General features: G+C 47.7%; 1 long non-coding RNA gene across 1 annotated transcript in view; it reads left to right on the forward strand.

Annotated features, from left to right (window-relative positions):
- The window catches only part of LOC117308274 (uncharacterized), a 79,744-nt gene extending 64,244 nt beyond the window's left edge, over positions 1-15,500 (forward strand). Inside the window, exons 4-5 of the long non-coding RNA XR_004522258.2 lie at positions 13,742-13,909; positions 14,913-15,500. This is a non-coding gene — a long non-coding RNA (uncharacterized lncRNA). The remainder of the gene's footprint in view (positions 1-13,741; positions 13,910-14,912) is intronic.
- The last annotated feature ends 290 nt before the right edge of the window (positions 15,501-15,790 follow it).

Below are 15,790 nucleotides of genomic sequence, written 5' to 3' on the forward strand. Positions count from 1 at the left end.
AGGTCATATGACCGAATCCCGTCCACAAGCGATTTGTCCTTTAAAAGAGAGCCAGTGGCAAGATCGTCTTGCACACCCTTCCAGCTTTCCCTCTCCTGCAAACTCCCCCTCCTCCCTTCTCCCCCCAGCCCAGACAAGGAAGCACAGAACTGGTCTTGCTAGAATGGGGGCAGGAAAGTGAATACACAAGGAGAAACCCAGGCATTAAAATTCCAAAAAATGGTCGTGCAAGTTATTTGTCATCTCCTGAATTCTTGGCCCACCTGGCCAAGGTTCCAAAGCATGGAAAACCACCCAAGGCTAGAGCCAGGAGGTGTGGACATGCTGACACTCAGCAGATGCTCAATGCACGTTTGGTAAGTGAGAGAATGAATGGGGCTTTTTTTTCTAAGTTAGAAGGGTCTGCGGGCCCAGCCTCCTGTGTTCCATGCCCTCAAGTGGAAATTCACCCAATGGGTAAGATGTGGGTTTTGACATTCCCCCCAGCTACCTTCCTCATGTAACAAAGAACCTTTTTTGTTCCCTGCTGTGCTGCTTGGTACAAGTTGGGGAAACTGCTCAGCCATGCCAGAGGGGCTTTTGCTTCTTTAATATAGCATTGCTGCTCTGACATTTCCCCAGCTCTCCGTCCCCCTCCATCCTCCTGGTTGTCAAGGAAACAGTTTCCTGGACAACCTGTTGACTTATTTGGTTGCCGAGTTTGTATTATCCAGTGTGGGGAGCTGTAGTGGAGAATTTTTTTTTTAATGTCACCAAGGTAACCGCCAGCAGCCGCTTAATTATAGTTTTAGGTAAAGATGAATTCTCTTTTGCAAATGTTAGTGTATTTTTGGGTTGGGGGAGGGGGTGGAAAACCACCCAGAGATTAACATTCTCTAATTACATGCTTTCAGTTGTGGACAGTTCAGTTTTATTTGCAACTAAACTTGGCTTCATTCAGGATTAATTTTTTTTTCCACTAAAAAATAAGGAAAACATATAACAAGGAGGAAGAAGGAATCAGTTTGGTAGGAAGCGGGCGCTGAGTGTGGAGGGTATGGCTGAAATGTAGGCATCGCCAAAGTGATGTCACTAGCGGCTGTTTCCTGAAATGTGAATTTGTTTGTGGCTCTGAGAGGTAGTGTGGTGTAGTGGTTATAGGCCTGAGCTCTGGAGCCAGACTGTCTGGGTTCAAGTCTCATCTGCAGCTTGCTGGCTGTTTGACCTCAGCAAGTGACTTAACCTGTCTGTGCTTTAGTTCCCACAGCGGTAAATGGGGAGGTGGGAAGGAGTTACTCTTGCTGTAGGTGTGCTGTGAGGGTTAAGGTGTATTTATTAGGTCCTTAGAAGAATATGCAGCATGGTGTAGGCACTCTACAGGATCAGGCTTAATTACAGAGCCTCCTAGTAAACCATACTTTGCATATGATGGGCTACTGAGGAGGGAGAGATTACTTTTTTTTTTAATTAAAAGATCAAACTTTTAAGGAATTTATGAGTAACCTCCTTTGAGCCGTGTGTAACTTTGTTTTATGCTCTCTCCTTGGCCGCATGGTATTGATCAAACCAAGAATCAAATGGAGGCTTTGGGGGTTACCTAACGTTCCGAGAATTTGGATTTGTTCCGGGTAAGCTCTTTGGGAGACTCGCAGATTTCTTGGACCCCAAGCGGCTGGGATTTCAGGAAGTCCTCGGCCGTGCTCAGCCTCCTGCACCCAGGCCCTCTCCCAGGTCTGGGGGGCAGTCAGGCTGCAGAAGCACAGTGCTGAGGAGTGGGCTGCCTTGGGGGTGGGGACGGTCCTCTGGGTCATCCTGCAGACAGGTGAGCCAGAGGTGATGGTGATGACCCAGTTCAGCCCACAGCGGGGCATCAGAGGTCTAGATGTGTGAGCCCAGGCTGGCCTTCCCTTATGTTCCCAAGTTTCCATACCTATGAAATCAGGGAGTTTAAATAGATGGTCTCCGGTAGTTTTTCAAAGTTTAAAATACCGTGATTCTATAGGGGAAAAATGAGTCACAGATCCAGCATTCGCATCCAGGTCGCTCTGACTTCGAAGCCTGTACTTTCAGCCACGGTCCTAAACTCCTGCTGTCCTGATCGTTACTGAAACCATGGGCTCTGCAGGCAGAGTCCTTGGGTTAGAACCTAGTGGAGCCACCTGGGCAAGTAATGTGTCTGTCCGTGCCTCGGTCTCCTCATTGGCCAAAGAGAGCCAATAACAGTACCTACCTCTCAGGTTGTTGGAACAGGAAATAAAGACTCATAAAGTGCTTCTAACAGTGTATTCCTCCAATAAACGTTAGGTATGTTCTAATTACTCGATTACACTGTAACAGTAACTGTTCGTCTTAGCTAGTTGCTGGCATAGTGATGGCAGAAATAGTTAACATGCAGTCGGGCCTATGCAGAGTGGTGTTTGTGTATTTTCTCACTTCTCCCTAATCATCATTATACAGTGCTTCTAGAGTAGAGTTCCTACATAGGTTTACGTATCATTAATCTCATTGTTTTATAACTTACGCTGTGTAGGCAGGTTTCTCTTCCTTCATCTTTGTAAGTGTCCCAGTGGGGCCCTTTTGAGAAAAAAAAACCTCCTTCAATTGAAATTCAGCTGCATGGGCCAGCCCCCATCAGATCTGCTCGCTAAGACCACTGGGGAATATTTGTTTTGTGTGTTTTCTCCCTCTTCCTGTGGATTATGTATACTTTCATCATTTTAGAACAAAGACCTGAGTGGCAATGAACATGTCGGTCCAGAGCAGCTGGAGCAGTTGGGTTTGGCATCAAATGCCCTGTACCCACTGGGATGGATTAATTAAGGTACCCAAGGTTGCTTCTCAGGTCAGTGGCTTCAGAGCACGTGAAGAGCACGCAGTTACCCGGCTCTGTCTGTCTGCCTGCTCCCCACCCCACCCCTGCCCCGTATTTTTTATTCATTACAGTCTTTCACAAGGAACAGCAAATCAGGAGCACAAACATGATATCCATCTCTGCTCACTCTCCCCTCCAGGGACCACAGAAGGTTCTTTCTGGGCATTGAAAATACATCTCACCCATTCCTCCATCCCATTTTTTAAAAAGCCTCAGTGTTAGGTTGAAAAGCACATATTCCACCGAGATGATTGAAGAAAGGTAATTATGTATTATTAAATGCAAAAAAGAAAGAAAAAGAAAAAAGTGGTTCTATGCAACACCCCTGTGGCTTGGCAGAAATGAAAACAGCGACGTGCTTAAATGGTTTTTCTGCCAGTGGGATGAATGGATGCTTGATTTGAGGTCATCAGCCGTGGGGACTGTGCTCAGTGTGAGGGGGGGGCATCTCTGAGGACTGGCGATGGATGGCTCCGTTGTTGGGGCCTTTGCGAGGACTTGGGCTGCAGAAGGGAAGGGAGGATGGAATTTACAGAGGAGCTGCCTTCTTGTGTTTCGCTTGGCTCAGAAGGTGGGCAGTCTCTGTGTCTTTGGACAAGTCACCTAACCTTTCTGTGTAAGGGAATAATAATACCTGACAATCAGAATCATTGTATAGGTTTCCAAGTGCTTTAGTGCGGTGTGGAAATAAGCTTGGGCAGAAGGGCCAAAGTGCCTGGGTTGGAATCTTAACTCTGCCTCTTATCAGCTGTGTGACCTTGGGCAAGTTACTTAATCTCTCTGTGCCCCCATTTCCCATCTGAAAAACGGATTAATGATATATACCCATGTCATAGTTGTTGCAAAATGAGTTAATGCTTGTGCAGCAATGAGAACAGTGCCTCCCAAGTACTCTCTTAAATGTTGGTTATTGTTATTACATCTCTTCCCATCACCAATATTCAAACAGATGAAGGCAGTGAAACTGGCTCAGCTTCATCTCCGAACTGCAAAGTGGAAAAAAACAGCATTTAAACTCAGGGCTTGGGATCTGAAATCTTGCTGAATTTTCTTTACGCCCTGCAGCTGCGTTCTGAGGGAGTTTTTAAAACAAATAAACAAACAAACAAAAAACCCAGCACTGGTGATAGCTTGGTAACCAGGTCTAAACCCGGAGTTACACACATGGTTAGATGACTGCGGGTTGAACTTGTAGAACCCGCCTTCCGGAACCTCTGCTTTTCTCTGCAAAATAGACTTAGTGATGAGGACCTTGACCCAATATGGCTCAGTTACAAACAAAACCAAACGGCGAGCGGCAGGGAGGCCAGAATTAACCAGGCCACTGTCCACTGACCCTGGAATGTCAGAAGATTTGGGACAGGAGGTGACCTCTACCCTGTATCTTTCCATAAGAAGCTGGCAGGTGAAGTTCAGTTTTCAGAACTTCCAGGTTCTCCGGGGCGTCCTCCTTTTTGACCCTGGAAAAGGAAGGCAGCTCAGACTTTTCCAAGAGGGGCTTTCTCAGCTAAATTCACAAAGCGCATCTGCTGGGCGTCTACCTGTTCTGCTCTGCAGAACTCGAAAGAAGGCCGAAGCCTCTTCTTTGAAACAGAGTCGTGAGGGCCTCACATTGCCTTTTGATGAGTCCCAGGCTGGGGTAGAGGATGAAAGCAACTGGTGAAGTCGGAAATCCGCCCCCTTGGTTGGCTGTGAGCTACAAAGAAGGGAAGGCGGCCTGACCATTTACTCTGGGATTTACCTCTGTACTTGCCTGGTCCCAGGAGGCTTACACATTGACGGGTGTAAATGCTTTCCTTGGGCCCTGTGAGTCAGTTCCCCGGGGACCTGGATACTCTGCACAGCTCAGGAGACTGGCTCCGGGGAACCAAGGCTGCTGTGCCCCTAGAAAGCTCCCCCACCCCTACTCTGCGTGGGGTTGTTTGGGGTCTGGGTGACAGGAGTGTGGAAGGGAACCTGCCACTTGTCTGCTCAATACACATGGATGAGATGCGGGTGAGAAAACTGTTAACATTTGGAGGGAATTCACTTTGTGTAAGTGCTTTATTCATATAACAAACAGTGTGGAGTGCTGCTGGGATGCTCTTTGCTTCCCAACATCCATCCTTTCCTTCCTTGCTAAACAAAATGGATTTTATGCTGCGTGGCAACATGCCCAGCTCCGGGTGAATCATGCTTGGTTTAAGGCTTATACCTTTTCTGTTTCTCATTTTTCCATCTTCCTGTGAAGCTGTGGATGGCTGTGAGGCCCATTTTAGACCAACGAAACCTATGTGGATGTCTGTTCTGCTGGCTCATGAGAAGGCTTCATTTTCTTAGATACAAGAAGTAGATATGGGTAGCATACGCCTCTGTCATGCCTTTTTTTGTGCCTTGCCTGCAAATGTGATGGTTGGAGCTGGAGCAGCCATTTTGTAGCCGTGAGAGAAAGGCCAAGTGTCTTGTTATTCAAAGTGTGGTCCGAGGGCCAGATTGTTAGAAATGCAGAATCTTAGACTCTACCCCAGATCTACTGAATCAGCATCTGCATTGTGACGGGCTCTCCCAGTGAGCTGTGTGTACGTTAGCGTTTGAGAAGCCCTGCTTGAGCTGCTTGAACCATAGCCAATAAGAACCAACCTCTGAGCTTTTGGTCATGGGTTTCCTGTTACTTGCAGCCAAAAGCATTCTTAGCGGATATAAGCACTTAAAAGTTAAACAGGCTTATGTGAAAAACCACCCTAATTTACCCAAGAGCCCTGAGAATGAAGAAAGGACTATTATTATCCTCATATTATTTCCCAGCATAAGACAGCTGATGACCTTGGTGAACCCAGGTCAGCCTGGCCCCTGCACCCGGGCACTGAAGCGGGATGCTGTGCCCATTTTCCACTGGAGCTCTGATGGAGGCGTATCCTCTAAGCCAGCTGCACAGAGCCATCACTGCCACTCAGACAGGCCCATCCACTTGCCCTGAGCTCAGTCTGTACTCAGCTGTACCCTATTTGTCTTGCTTTGTATCACTGGCCTTTCTCTTCCCTCAGAATCCTTCCATTTGGCTCTATTGCTCCCCAAGGGCATCCTCTTGATGTGTCATTAATTTCAGAGTTCAGGGGAGAGTCCAGTACCCTGTGATCCCCCTCACCCAAGGCATATAAGCCTTTCTCATTTATCACCTTCAGGTGTTTTTGTTGTTGTTGTTGTTTTTTGCGGTACGTGGGCCTCTCACTGTTGTGGCCTCTCCCGTTGTGGAGCACAGGCTCCGGACGCGCAGGCTCAGCGGCCATGGCTCACGGGCCCAGCCGCTCCACGGCATGTGGGATCTTCCCGGACCGGGGCACGAACCCGTGTCCCCTGCATCGGCAGGCGGACTCTCAACCACTGCGCCACCAGGGAAGCCCTATCACCTTCAAGTTTTAAAGTCGGAGACCACCACTTTAAGGAAGTGCATAAGAATCACCTGGGGGAAGACAGACACATTTAAAATCCAGATTCTGGGGCCATAATGCTTGGAGGGTCTGAGCCAGTAGCCCTGAGGTGAGGCCAGAGGAATCAGCGTTTCTCGGTGACGGCTCCCCAGGTGCCTCTGAGGGTCACACCTGGAAGAGCGCTCCTCTGAGCTGGGAAAGTTTGGCAGAGAGATGAGGGTGACAGATGAAATGTCCTTCCTCCATCTTTCCCACATTTTCTACAGCCGCTTGATTAACGTGTTCTTTGGGTAGTTGCAGCCCGCTTGGTGTTGGCTGCATAAAAGTCCATGGAAATTCTCTGTGAATGCAGTTTTCCTGGGGAGAAAACTATCAAACACCTCTGTACCGCCCCCAATTCAGGCAGCTGAAGTTGGTGGGTGCGTTCCAGCCCTAGGCAAACGTTTGGAGATGGGGTCAGCTGGGACTCATCTGGGTTGGATGCAGAATAGGAGGCCCATTCTGATGTGTGGTGTCAGGCGATCAAGAAGTGAGGTCAAGAAGTTTCGAAATTAAGAGGAAAGAGTCTTGGGGTCTGTGTGAGGCAAAACGGCCCTGCAAAGGAAACCATGCCCTAATCCCTGGAGCCTGTCGGTGTATTACGTTATCTGGCAAAAGGGACAGCTTATGTTGTTAAGGTTACAGACCTTAAAAGAGAGATTAGCTTAGAGTACCCGGGTGGGCCCAGTCTAATCACCTAATCCCTTGCAAGCAAATCAATGTCTCCAGCTGGAGTCAGAGAGATGCCACAGAAGGTGAGGTCAGATTTGAGGCCTGAGAGGGACTTGAGCTGTCGTTGCTGGAGGGGCCACATGAAAAACAGAAGGAAGAATGCAGGCAGCTATTAGGAGCAAAGACCAGCCCTGGGTGACAGCCAGCAAGGAATGGGGACCTCAGTCCTACAACCGCAAGGAGCTGAATTCAGCCACAACCTGAACGAATTTGGAAGTGGATTCTTACCCAGAGCCTTCAGTGAGGGATGCAGCCCTGCTCACACCTTGATTTTGGCCTTGTGAGACCCCAAGCAGGGGACCCAGTGCAGCTCACCTGGACTTCTTACCTATGAAAACCATGAGATAGTAAATTTGTGTTGTTCTAACAACACTATGGCAGACATAGAAAACCAGCCAAGTCCCATTTCAGAATTTGGGAGAGGACCTTTGCCATGACGTCATCTCATTCTGACCCTCCAGTCTCACCTGTCCAGGTGGGCTCTTAAGGAATGAAGTCATAAAGCACAGGAAAGTCCCACCTGCACCTCACATGCTAACTTGGATTGTTATAAAACCATTTTTCCTGGCTTTGTCATCCTTCCCCACTCCCCTCCTCCATTTTAATGTCTTTCCTTGCAGTTATTTTTCTAATGCATTTTATTCACACATTCGGGATGTGCAAGTTTGTATCCTGCTTTGCTCCCTCACATGAAATATTCTCACATCACTGAAGCCTTTGCACAAACCTCACTAATGGCTGCCTCATAGTTCATCTGATGGATGTACTGTAATTTACTTGTCCATTCTCCGATTCTTGGCCTTCAATTTATTTCCTTCCCTCTTTTCCCTAATTATCAATAATTTAATTTTTTACCTAAAGATCCCCCAGCATTTTATATGAAATCCTTATCATAGATTCCCAGAAGGGGAATTACTAGGCCAAAAGGTACAAAATTTTTTGAGGCTCTTGGTACAAATGCTAAATCACCTCCAGTTTCTGGGCACCATCTAAGCCCCTTAATTTCGCTCTCTAAGAGTGGGTGGGGCCACCCCTTCTCTTTTTGCCTCTTCCACTGCGCTCTGCGGGGCTGGGCACACCCCGGGTGTCCCACTAGCTCTGGGCAGCTTCATCTTGTTCTTTGTCATCCTCATGGACTCATTACGACGTCTGATCTATAGACAGAAAGGGAAGGCGCTGGGAAGCTGGGTATCGCTCACCCATCTTGGAGACTCATTCTGCCATTAGCCTTTGTCGGAAGCAGGAATCCCAGCCCACAGCCTTCCGGTGTGCACCAAATACTGCATTTTGTTGTTATCGATGTATTTTTAAGCCCCTTCTGCCTTCTCTGAGCATTGGGCTGGTGGGAAATCCGGTCTTGGTCATCCTTGGGCTTTTTCTCACCTGGTTCTGTAAAATGTCTTGGGGGGCATCTCAGAGAGCAACAGGCATTGTGTATGGAGGGGGCGCTCCTAATTACCAGGTATCATCTGAGAAATCCCTCCTTTTGTCTGGAAGCTCTGCTGCCTCCAGAGAATGGAATTCTCTGCGAGGCACCCTACTTCGTTGGAGTCCCGCCAGACACATGGAGCGGGGCAGGGACTGCCACTTTGCAGAGCTCTGAAGCTGCGGGATGTCTTCTGTCTCTAGCTTTGCAGATTCTTTCATCTCTCTCCTTATCCTGTGTTTAGTCCGTTTGGGCTGGTGTAACAGAATGCCATAACTGGGTGGCTTAAATAACAGTTATTTCTCACAGTTCGGAAGCCTGCAGAGTCCAAGATCAAGGCAGCAGCAAATTCAATGTCTGGTGAGACCCCACTTTCTGGCTCACAGATGGCCGTCTTCTCACTGTGTCCTCACGTGCAGAAAGGGCAAGAGGGCTCTTTGGGTCCCTTTTATAAGAGCACTAATCCCGTTCATGAGGGCTCCACCCTCATGACCTAATCATCCCAAGGCCCACCCCCTAATGCCATCACATTGGGGGGGTAGGATTTCAACATATGAATTAGGGGGGAGGGGGACACAAACATTCATTCCATAACAGCTCTGAAACCCATCGCCCTTTGGCTGTGACTAGAGGACATCCTGCACTCCTCTGCTGTTTTACCTGACTTACTAAAGGCAGAAAGAGACTTTGCTTTGAGGCTGCTTCTCTTCCCACCCTGCAACCCCTCCCCCCCACCCCAGGGCAGGAAGCACAGATGTGTCTTTGTGCCTTCCAGGTACAGGACCCGCAGAAAAAGGTAGGAAGGAAAAGAGCCACAAATCTATTTTTCAAGAAAAATTATTGTCATTCTCGGTAAAGGCTCTGAGAAGTCCTACAATAAAGAAACTTATCTAACTTCCTTTAACCCAGTTTTTCCCCACTTATTTTATCACAAGGTCCTGCCTCTTTCTTACCGTTTCATAATTTTCTTCAGACTTGTGTCAAATACACTGGAAAATACTGGTTTGACTTAATCACTGTATTGGTTGACAAATGAAGATACTGGGTAGATCATTTCACCCCATACCCATAATCTGACCCCTATATGAGGCAGGACATAAATATCTATCATCTGAGAGAATTTTCTAGACAGGGTGAAGTCAGTCAAGCTCCTTTTCAGGAAAGCCACGTTTTTGTTCCGTCCAGGGCTCACTGTTTGAAGGCGTCCCATTTAAATTCTTTTTTACAAAGCAAAGAATCCAGTTTATCACTTGTGTATCTGGATCTCATGTTTCAGCTTTTGCATCAGCCTGGACTGTGGGTGTCTCAGAGGACCTGAGAAGCCACTGTAGAATCAGGGACCTGACCTCGCCAAGCCTTGGAGCCCAGTTTCTCTCTCTGAAACCCCGAGTCACATGGCCTTCATTGCACAGGGCATGTCAGTCTGCAGGGCTTGGAACTGCTCTCAAGATGTGAATTGTTGATAATGTTCAAGGAGACAGAATGTGACAGATAAAGAAATATCCTGTCTGAGGCTCTCTGAGAATAACTTTGACAGTGGGGAGGAGGGAGCGGAAATAGAATTTACTGAGACTGTTCCAAGCCAGAGAGTGAGATAGGTGTTTATTTAAAAATTATATTTACTCTTTAAATAAGTAATACATGCCCAGGACACAAAATTCATACAAAAATGTAAACATGGAGTGTCTCCCTTCCACGTCTATGTCCAGCTCGCCCATTACCCTCCCAGGAGGTGACAACCATCACGTCTTCTTGTGCCCCCTAATGACATCCGATACCCGAATAAGCAAATATGCAAATTAGGTGAACAGAAAATTAGCTCACTACACATACTGTTCTGCACCTTGGCAGTTTCGCTAGAAGATCGTCCTGTGCCTGTTCATATAAGGGCTGACTTATTCTTTTTTTACCTGCTGAATAAATTCCACTGGATGGGTGTGCCATGACTTATTTAACTGATCCCCTCCGAATACAATTTTACATTGTTTTTTAATCTTTTTTACACTTGATCAGTGGTTCTCAGCTCGGGATGATTTGGCAATATTGGGAGAGATTTTTGGTTGTTACAACTGGAGGGGGCGATGCTCCTGGCTTGTAGTGGGTGGAAGCCAGGGATGCTGGTAAACGTCTTATGATGCACAGGACGGCCCCACCACAGAGAATGGTCCAGCCCATGATGTCAGTCGTGCCGAGGCTGAGAAGTTCTGTGCTGGATGATTTCTCCAGCGTGTAGGTTGGGCTTGGGGAGTCAGGAGAGAGTGAAGTGTCAAGTCCAAAGTCACAGAACTGGAGCAAATGCTCGTGCCACGAGAATGCGTCCCTTTTCGGAAGGGGTGGGGGGTGGGAAGCTCCCGAGCGTATACCCGCTCAGAGTCTAGAGGAGACATGTCTGGACCACCCCCAGGGGGAAGGGCTTCTCTTGTCTCTCATGTACCATTTTTCCCCCTAGATGCTGCCTGGGAACCCCAGAAGAGTGGGTAGAAGATGCAATTATCCTCAACAAACCAAATGCAGTCATTAAACAGAATCTTGAAGCTCTTAATTACCAGCATATTAGCATGTTACAAATGGGGAAGCAGCATTTCGTATATCATAGCAGAGGCATCGGGAAGAAAAACCTATTTTTACCCCTAATTAAGAGAATATTATGGAATAGTTAGAGAATTAATTGTACTCCGGTACATCTTTATAAGGAAGATAATTGGATAAAGATTGTTTCTTCCCTCCCACATCACAATACTTGCAGGCAGATGGCATTGTTCGGGCTGAGACAGTGTGGTGTATCAACACACGCCATCTCCTCCCTCAGAAGTATTTAATACGTTAATTGGCCTCCTCTTCGCAGGATATTATTATGATTATTTACATCTGTGCAGCACTTCATAGTTTTCAAACACATCCATGTGCACTATCGCGTGGCCTCATATGGGATGGCCAGGAGATTATTATGGCCTTTTGACTGGTGATAAAACAGTTCTGAGGGACCGAAGTGACTTGTCAAAGGCCAGCAGCTGCAAACAGGTGCAGCCAGGATCTGAACGTGGGCCCCCCCCGAAACCTCGGCTTCTGGACTGTGGGTGATTCTTCATTTTCTCTGCAACCTGGATGGTCCGGTGCAGCCCCCATCCCCGGTGGATGTGTGCAAAACATCCACTGGGAAGGGGGTAACATAATGAAGGGGGAAGAGGGTAAGATAAAGAAGGGTTGGGGCACCACCTGTGCAGTCAAGAAGACCCAAGTTCAAATGCCAGCTCTGTCACTTTTGGTTGTTTGACTTTGGGCAAGTAGATGAATCTCTTTGAACCCCAGTGTCTTCATCTGTAGAAGTATCATGATCCTTATGTTGTGGGGCTGCGGTCAGGATTCAAGGAAATGGTGCCCAGAAGATGCTCAGCGTGGCTCCTGGGAGGAGGTGGATCACAGCTATCGTTACTCTGGCCTGAATTTGTGGGCTCGTCAAACGTTTCTGATTGTATCTGGGCTTCACGTGTGCACACAGCCATCCCAAACGTGGGTGGCTTCCGTGGCCATGGTTTCTGACGTGTCCTCTGGGCTGCTGCTTGCCTCCAAGCCCTGCTGGTCCTGCCCATGCTGGGTAGCAAGTCCCTTTGGTCTCTCTGGCCACCAGCACTTCCTATCTTCATGGTAACCGGTCAGCCCAGCAGCTAAGACAGGGATGGGCCCTGCCTTTGCAAAATGCTCTAGTGGGGGATGGCCACAGTGGGCTGCGGGTGCACTGTGCTCTGGTGGGGGGCACGTCTCTCCAAGTTATTCCCACAGCCTGTGCCTTCTTAGGGAAAGCCTGGCACTGAGCATGGGCTCACTGCCAGATGCGCATAGAAGCCGGCTTTTGAAAAAAGCAAGGTTTATTGCCAGGTGACGGCAAGGAGACAGGAGGCAGGGCTCAAATCTGTCTCCGCGATCCGGGGTTTGGGACAAGATGTAAGGGTTTAGGGGAATTTCAACCCCGGAAGCTGATCGGCTAGCCTCTTATCAGTCCACATAAGTGACGCGTGCTGCCGAAAGCCAGATTTTCCTTATCGACGGGCTTCTTGCTTTGTAAAGGGCTCTTGGTGGCAACATTTCTATTCTTGCCGTATTGCCGTAGACTGAAGATTCTCAGTTCCAGGGTCATGGTGACATGGAGACAGCCTGGAGACGTGGGTTCCTGTCTTGCACATGTGCTGTGCTGTCTCTGTGAAATAACTCAAGCTTTGGCAAATCAAGAACCTATTTAAGGAGGCAAAACCAGTTTAAGCTGGTCATTGTTTTACGTGCGAAGCCCACATGGTCAAGGCCACCTAACTAAGGTGCGGTCGAGTTCTAGACCTCGCGCTGTCCAAGAATAACGCCTTCCTTTCGAATCCCAGGCTCAGCTGCCGATCTAGATCCCTTCCTTGAGACGAACTCTCCAGGAGCCTACCCCGGGCGGCAGTGGTTCTTGTCTGCCCAGAATCCCTTCCTCTCATTTCGGTGAACAAACCTCGCTTTTACTGTAAACCGGTGGTTTCCAGGGGAGCTATGTGTTCTTCACTGTCAACCTCTGTGGTTCAAGAAGGGTCAAATTCAGGGTGGTCCAGGTTGAGAATGGCAGCAGCAGCTGCGTCCTGGGGTTTTGGGTTGTGAGCTCGGTCCCGGCCACAGCTAGGGTGGCCTATGTCAAGGGGCGCCCATGGCGAGGAGGGCTCAGCGCGCGTGTGGAAGGCCCTAGCATGCTTCATCGTGCTTCCTAGGGTGGGAGTGACCCTGCCGATCATCTTTCTGAGTTTGCAGCATGGAGGGCATAAGAGACCAAGTTCATAGTCCATCCCCATCTCTGCATCAGGTCCAATCCCTTTCCCTGAAGACAGTCACCATACTCTATTCCATAGCTCTCATGTGAGTCTGCTTCCAACTGGCAATGAAGATGGATAAGGAGAGCCTGGACCACGGCACCAATGGTTTGGACCATCACTCTGCACATGGACCAGAAAACTATGTGGGACCTTAAGCTTACCTTCTTTACTTGCATCAAATTATGACCAGTAGACTGAGCTTCTATCCCTTTGCTTATGGCAAGGGATGGCTTAAATAAATAACTTAGGTTGACCATGAAAAAATTAAAAAAGGGTTAACTCCAGGCCCTTGGTTCCAAGAGTGGACACATGATCAGTGAGAATGCTTGTTTTCCTGGCCACAGATTGATTTACGGATTGGCATGTGACCCATCAGGCCGATCAGAGCCAATCCCAGGACTTTTTAGGGAGTTATTTGAGAAGGAATGATCTTTCTGCTGTGTTTGTTCAGCCGATAGTGTATACACCTGGGACCGTAGAGGCCATTGTGCAAGGACATGGGGCATGCCTTCTGAGAATGCAGCCAACACAGAGGATGACAGAGACCAGACATGGCCGGAGACAAATTCCTGATTCTATCATGAACACCTGGATCCATCCATGCTTGAAGGTTGCAAGTGTGAGTTGAGTTTCAATCATTTGCAACCAAATGAGTTCTGACTAATTCAGGGTCCCACAGCTGCCCCTAGTGTTTAGGCTTCTCTCAAGCCCTCCCCCTCAAGTCCACAAGAAGAGCTGCAATTTACCTGAATTCCATCGATGGGCTGACTTCAAGTTCTTTTCACAGGCAGCCAAAAACATAGATGCCTTCAAGAGGGGGATGCAGAGAGAGGGGAAAGAAAAAAAAAAGTCTCCTAATTTTCAATGCTGAATCTCTCCAGCCTGGAGAGATTCACTGGATCTCTGGATAAAATTATCAGAGATTATCTCTGGATAAATTATCTCTGGATAAATTTATCACTGGATAAAATTCACTGTCTTGCATTTTATTAGGCTTCTTTTCACCATTTATTTTCCAAGACCATCTTGGAAACTGGCCATGTTCAAGAGGAAATGACCTAGATTATTTTTTCATGATGGCTGCCCTTTTGCAACCTGGCAGATGTTTAATTAAAATTTTTATCACCTCCTAAAGTTAACATAGAAATTCATGTATTATGGTAGCATAAAGACCCATCTTTGAAACTCTCCTTTCATACCCCAGTCGAGAAAACTATCATTAGCCGCATCCTAGCATCTCCTCCTTCGGCATCTCTAGATAGAGCTGGTGCTGTTTGTACAGCCCTGAACTTCAGCTCAGACACAAACTCCATTGTGATACTTCTCTTGAATGCCCCCACCGCCCGGACACAGCCCCAAGCATGTCTTCATTTTTGTTTTGTTGTTCCCTGCCCTGAGCCCTCTCTCAGCACCTGTGACACTCTGTGCTCTGACTCGTTTATCTGTCTCCCTTTCCAAGCTCCTTGAGCACAGTGATTCTATCTCCTTCATACTAGAGTGTATAAGTATTTCGGTCTGGGTTTTATTCATTGGCTATCTCCCCTCAGTTTAGAACACTACCTGATACCTAGTATGTGCTCAATAAATACTAAATGCATCTCTGCATCCCTCATGCCTTACAGATGGCTTAGTACAGCAGATGGATGCAGGACCTGTAAGAAGGAAAGTTGTTTCCAGTGTCCCCAAAACCATGTTCTCCAAGGCACGTCCATCGTGGGCTCTTCTCCATCCTTCCATCCGCTCAGACACCAGCTGCCTTTCCTTTCATTCATTCATTTCATGTATCCCCCAGACATGGGGGGTTTGATGCCTATGATGTGTCAGGCGCAAATGGATGAACACACACCTGATATTCTGCATGAATGCATTCAGTCTTCACCACAGCACTGTGACGAAGGTACACTGCTCCCATTCTACCGACGTGGAATCTAAGACTCTGAGAAATAAAAGAGACAGAGATCACCAGATTTAAGTGGTGGAGCTTGGATGAACCCTCTTTTTCTCCAATTGTCTTACACATGCATCTTATCTACCAGCTATTATAGCAGTTTCTGGAAAAGCAGGAGTTGGTGTCTTATATTTTGAGGGAAAGACGTAGTGAGGCCCCCAGTGGGCTCTCAGGAATAAACAACTAAAACCTCATTGCATGTGTTGCTCTGCCTTTTCTCCCTGCAACGGGGACCCAGTCATCTCACCTTTTCTGGGAAGCAAAAGCCCCTCTGTGTTTCCTGACGGACCTGATTCTGAACCTTCTGGGTCCCTAGCGAACACCATTAGCTGTTCCTGACTTCAGGATGGAAGAGATGCCAGAGGGGCAGGAGAGCTTGTCACACTACCTAGAATGTAGCCACTTTCTACAGAGTTAATGTGAACCTAACATACCATTATTGCACATACATAACTGTACATGACGGTGCTAAATAATTCAGAGAGGAAGTTGGCAGCTCAGTGCTTTTTAATAGTAAATAATTCAAGTACTCTTTACATTTCCCCCACCCGT

Source organism: Tursiops truncatus, chromosome 15 (genome assembly GCF_011762595.2).
Source record: "Tursiops truncatus isolate mTurTru1 chromosome 15, mTurTru1.mat.Y, whole genome shotgun sequence".
Taxonomy (NCBI): Eukaryota; Metazoa; Chordata; class Mammalia; order Artiodactyla; family Delphinidae; genus Tursiops; species Tursiops truncatus.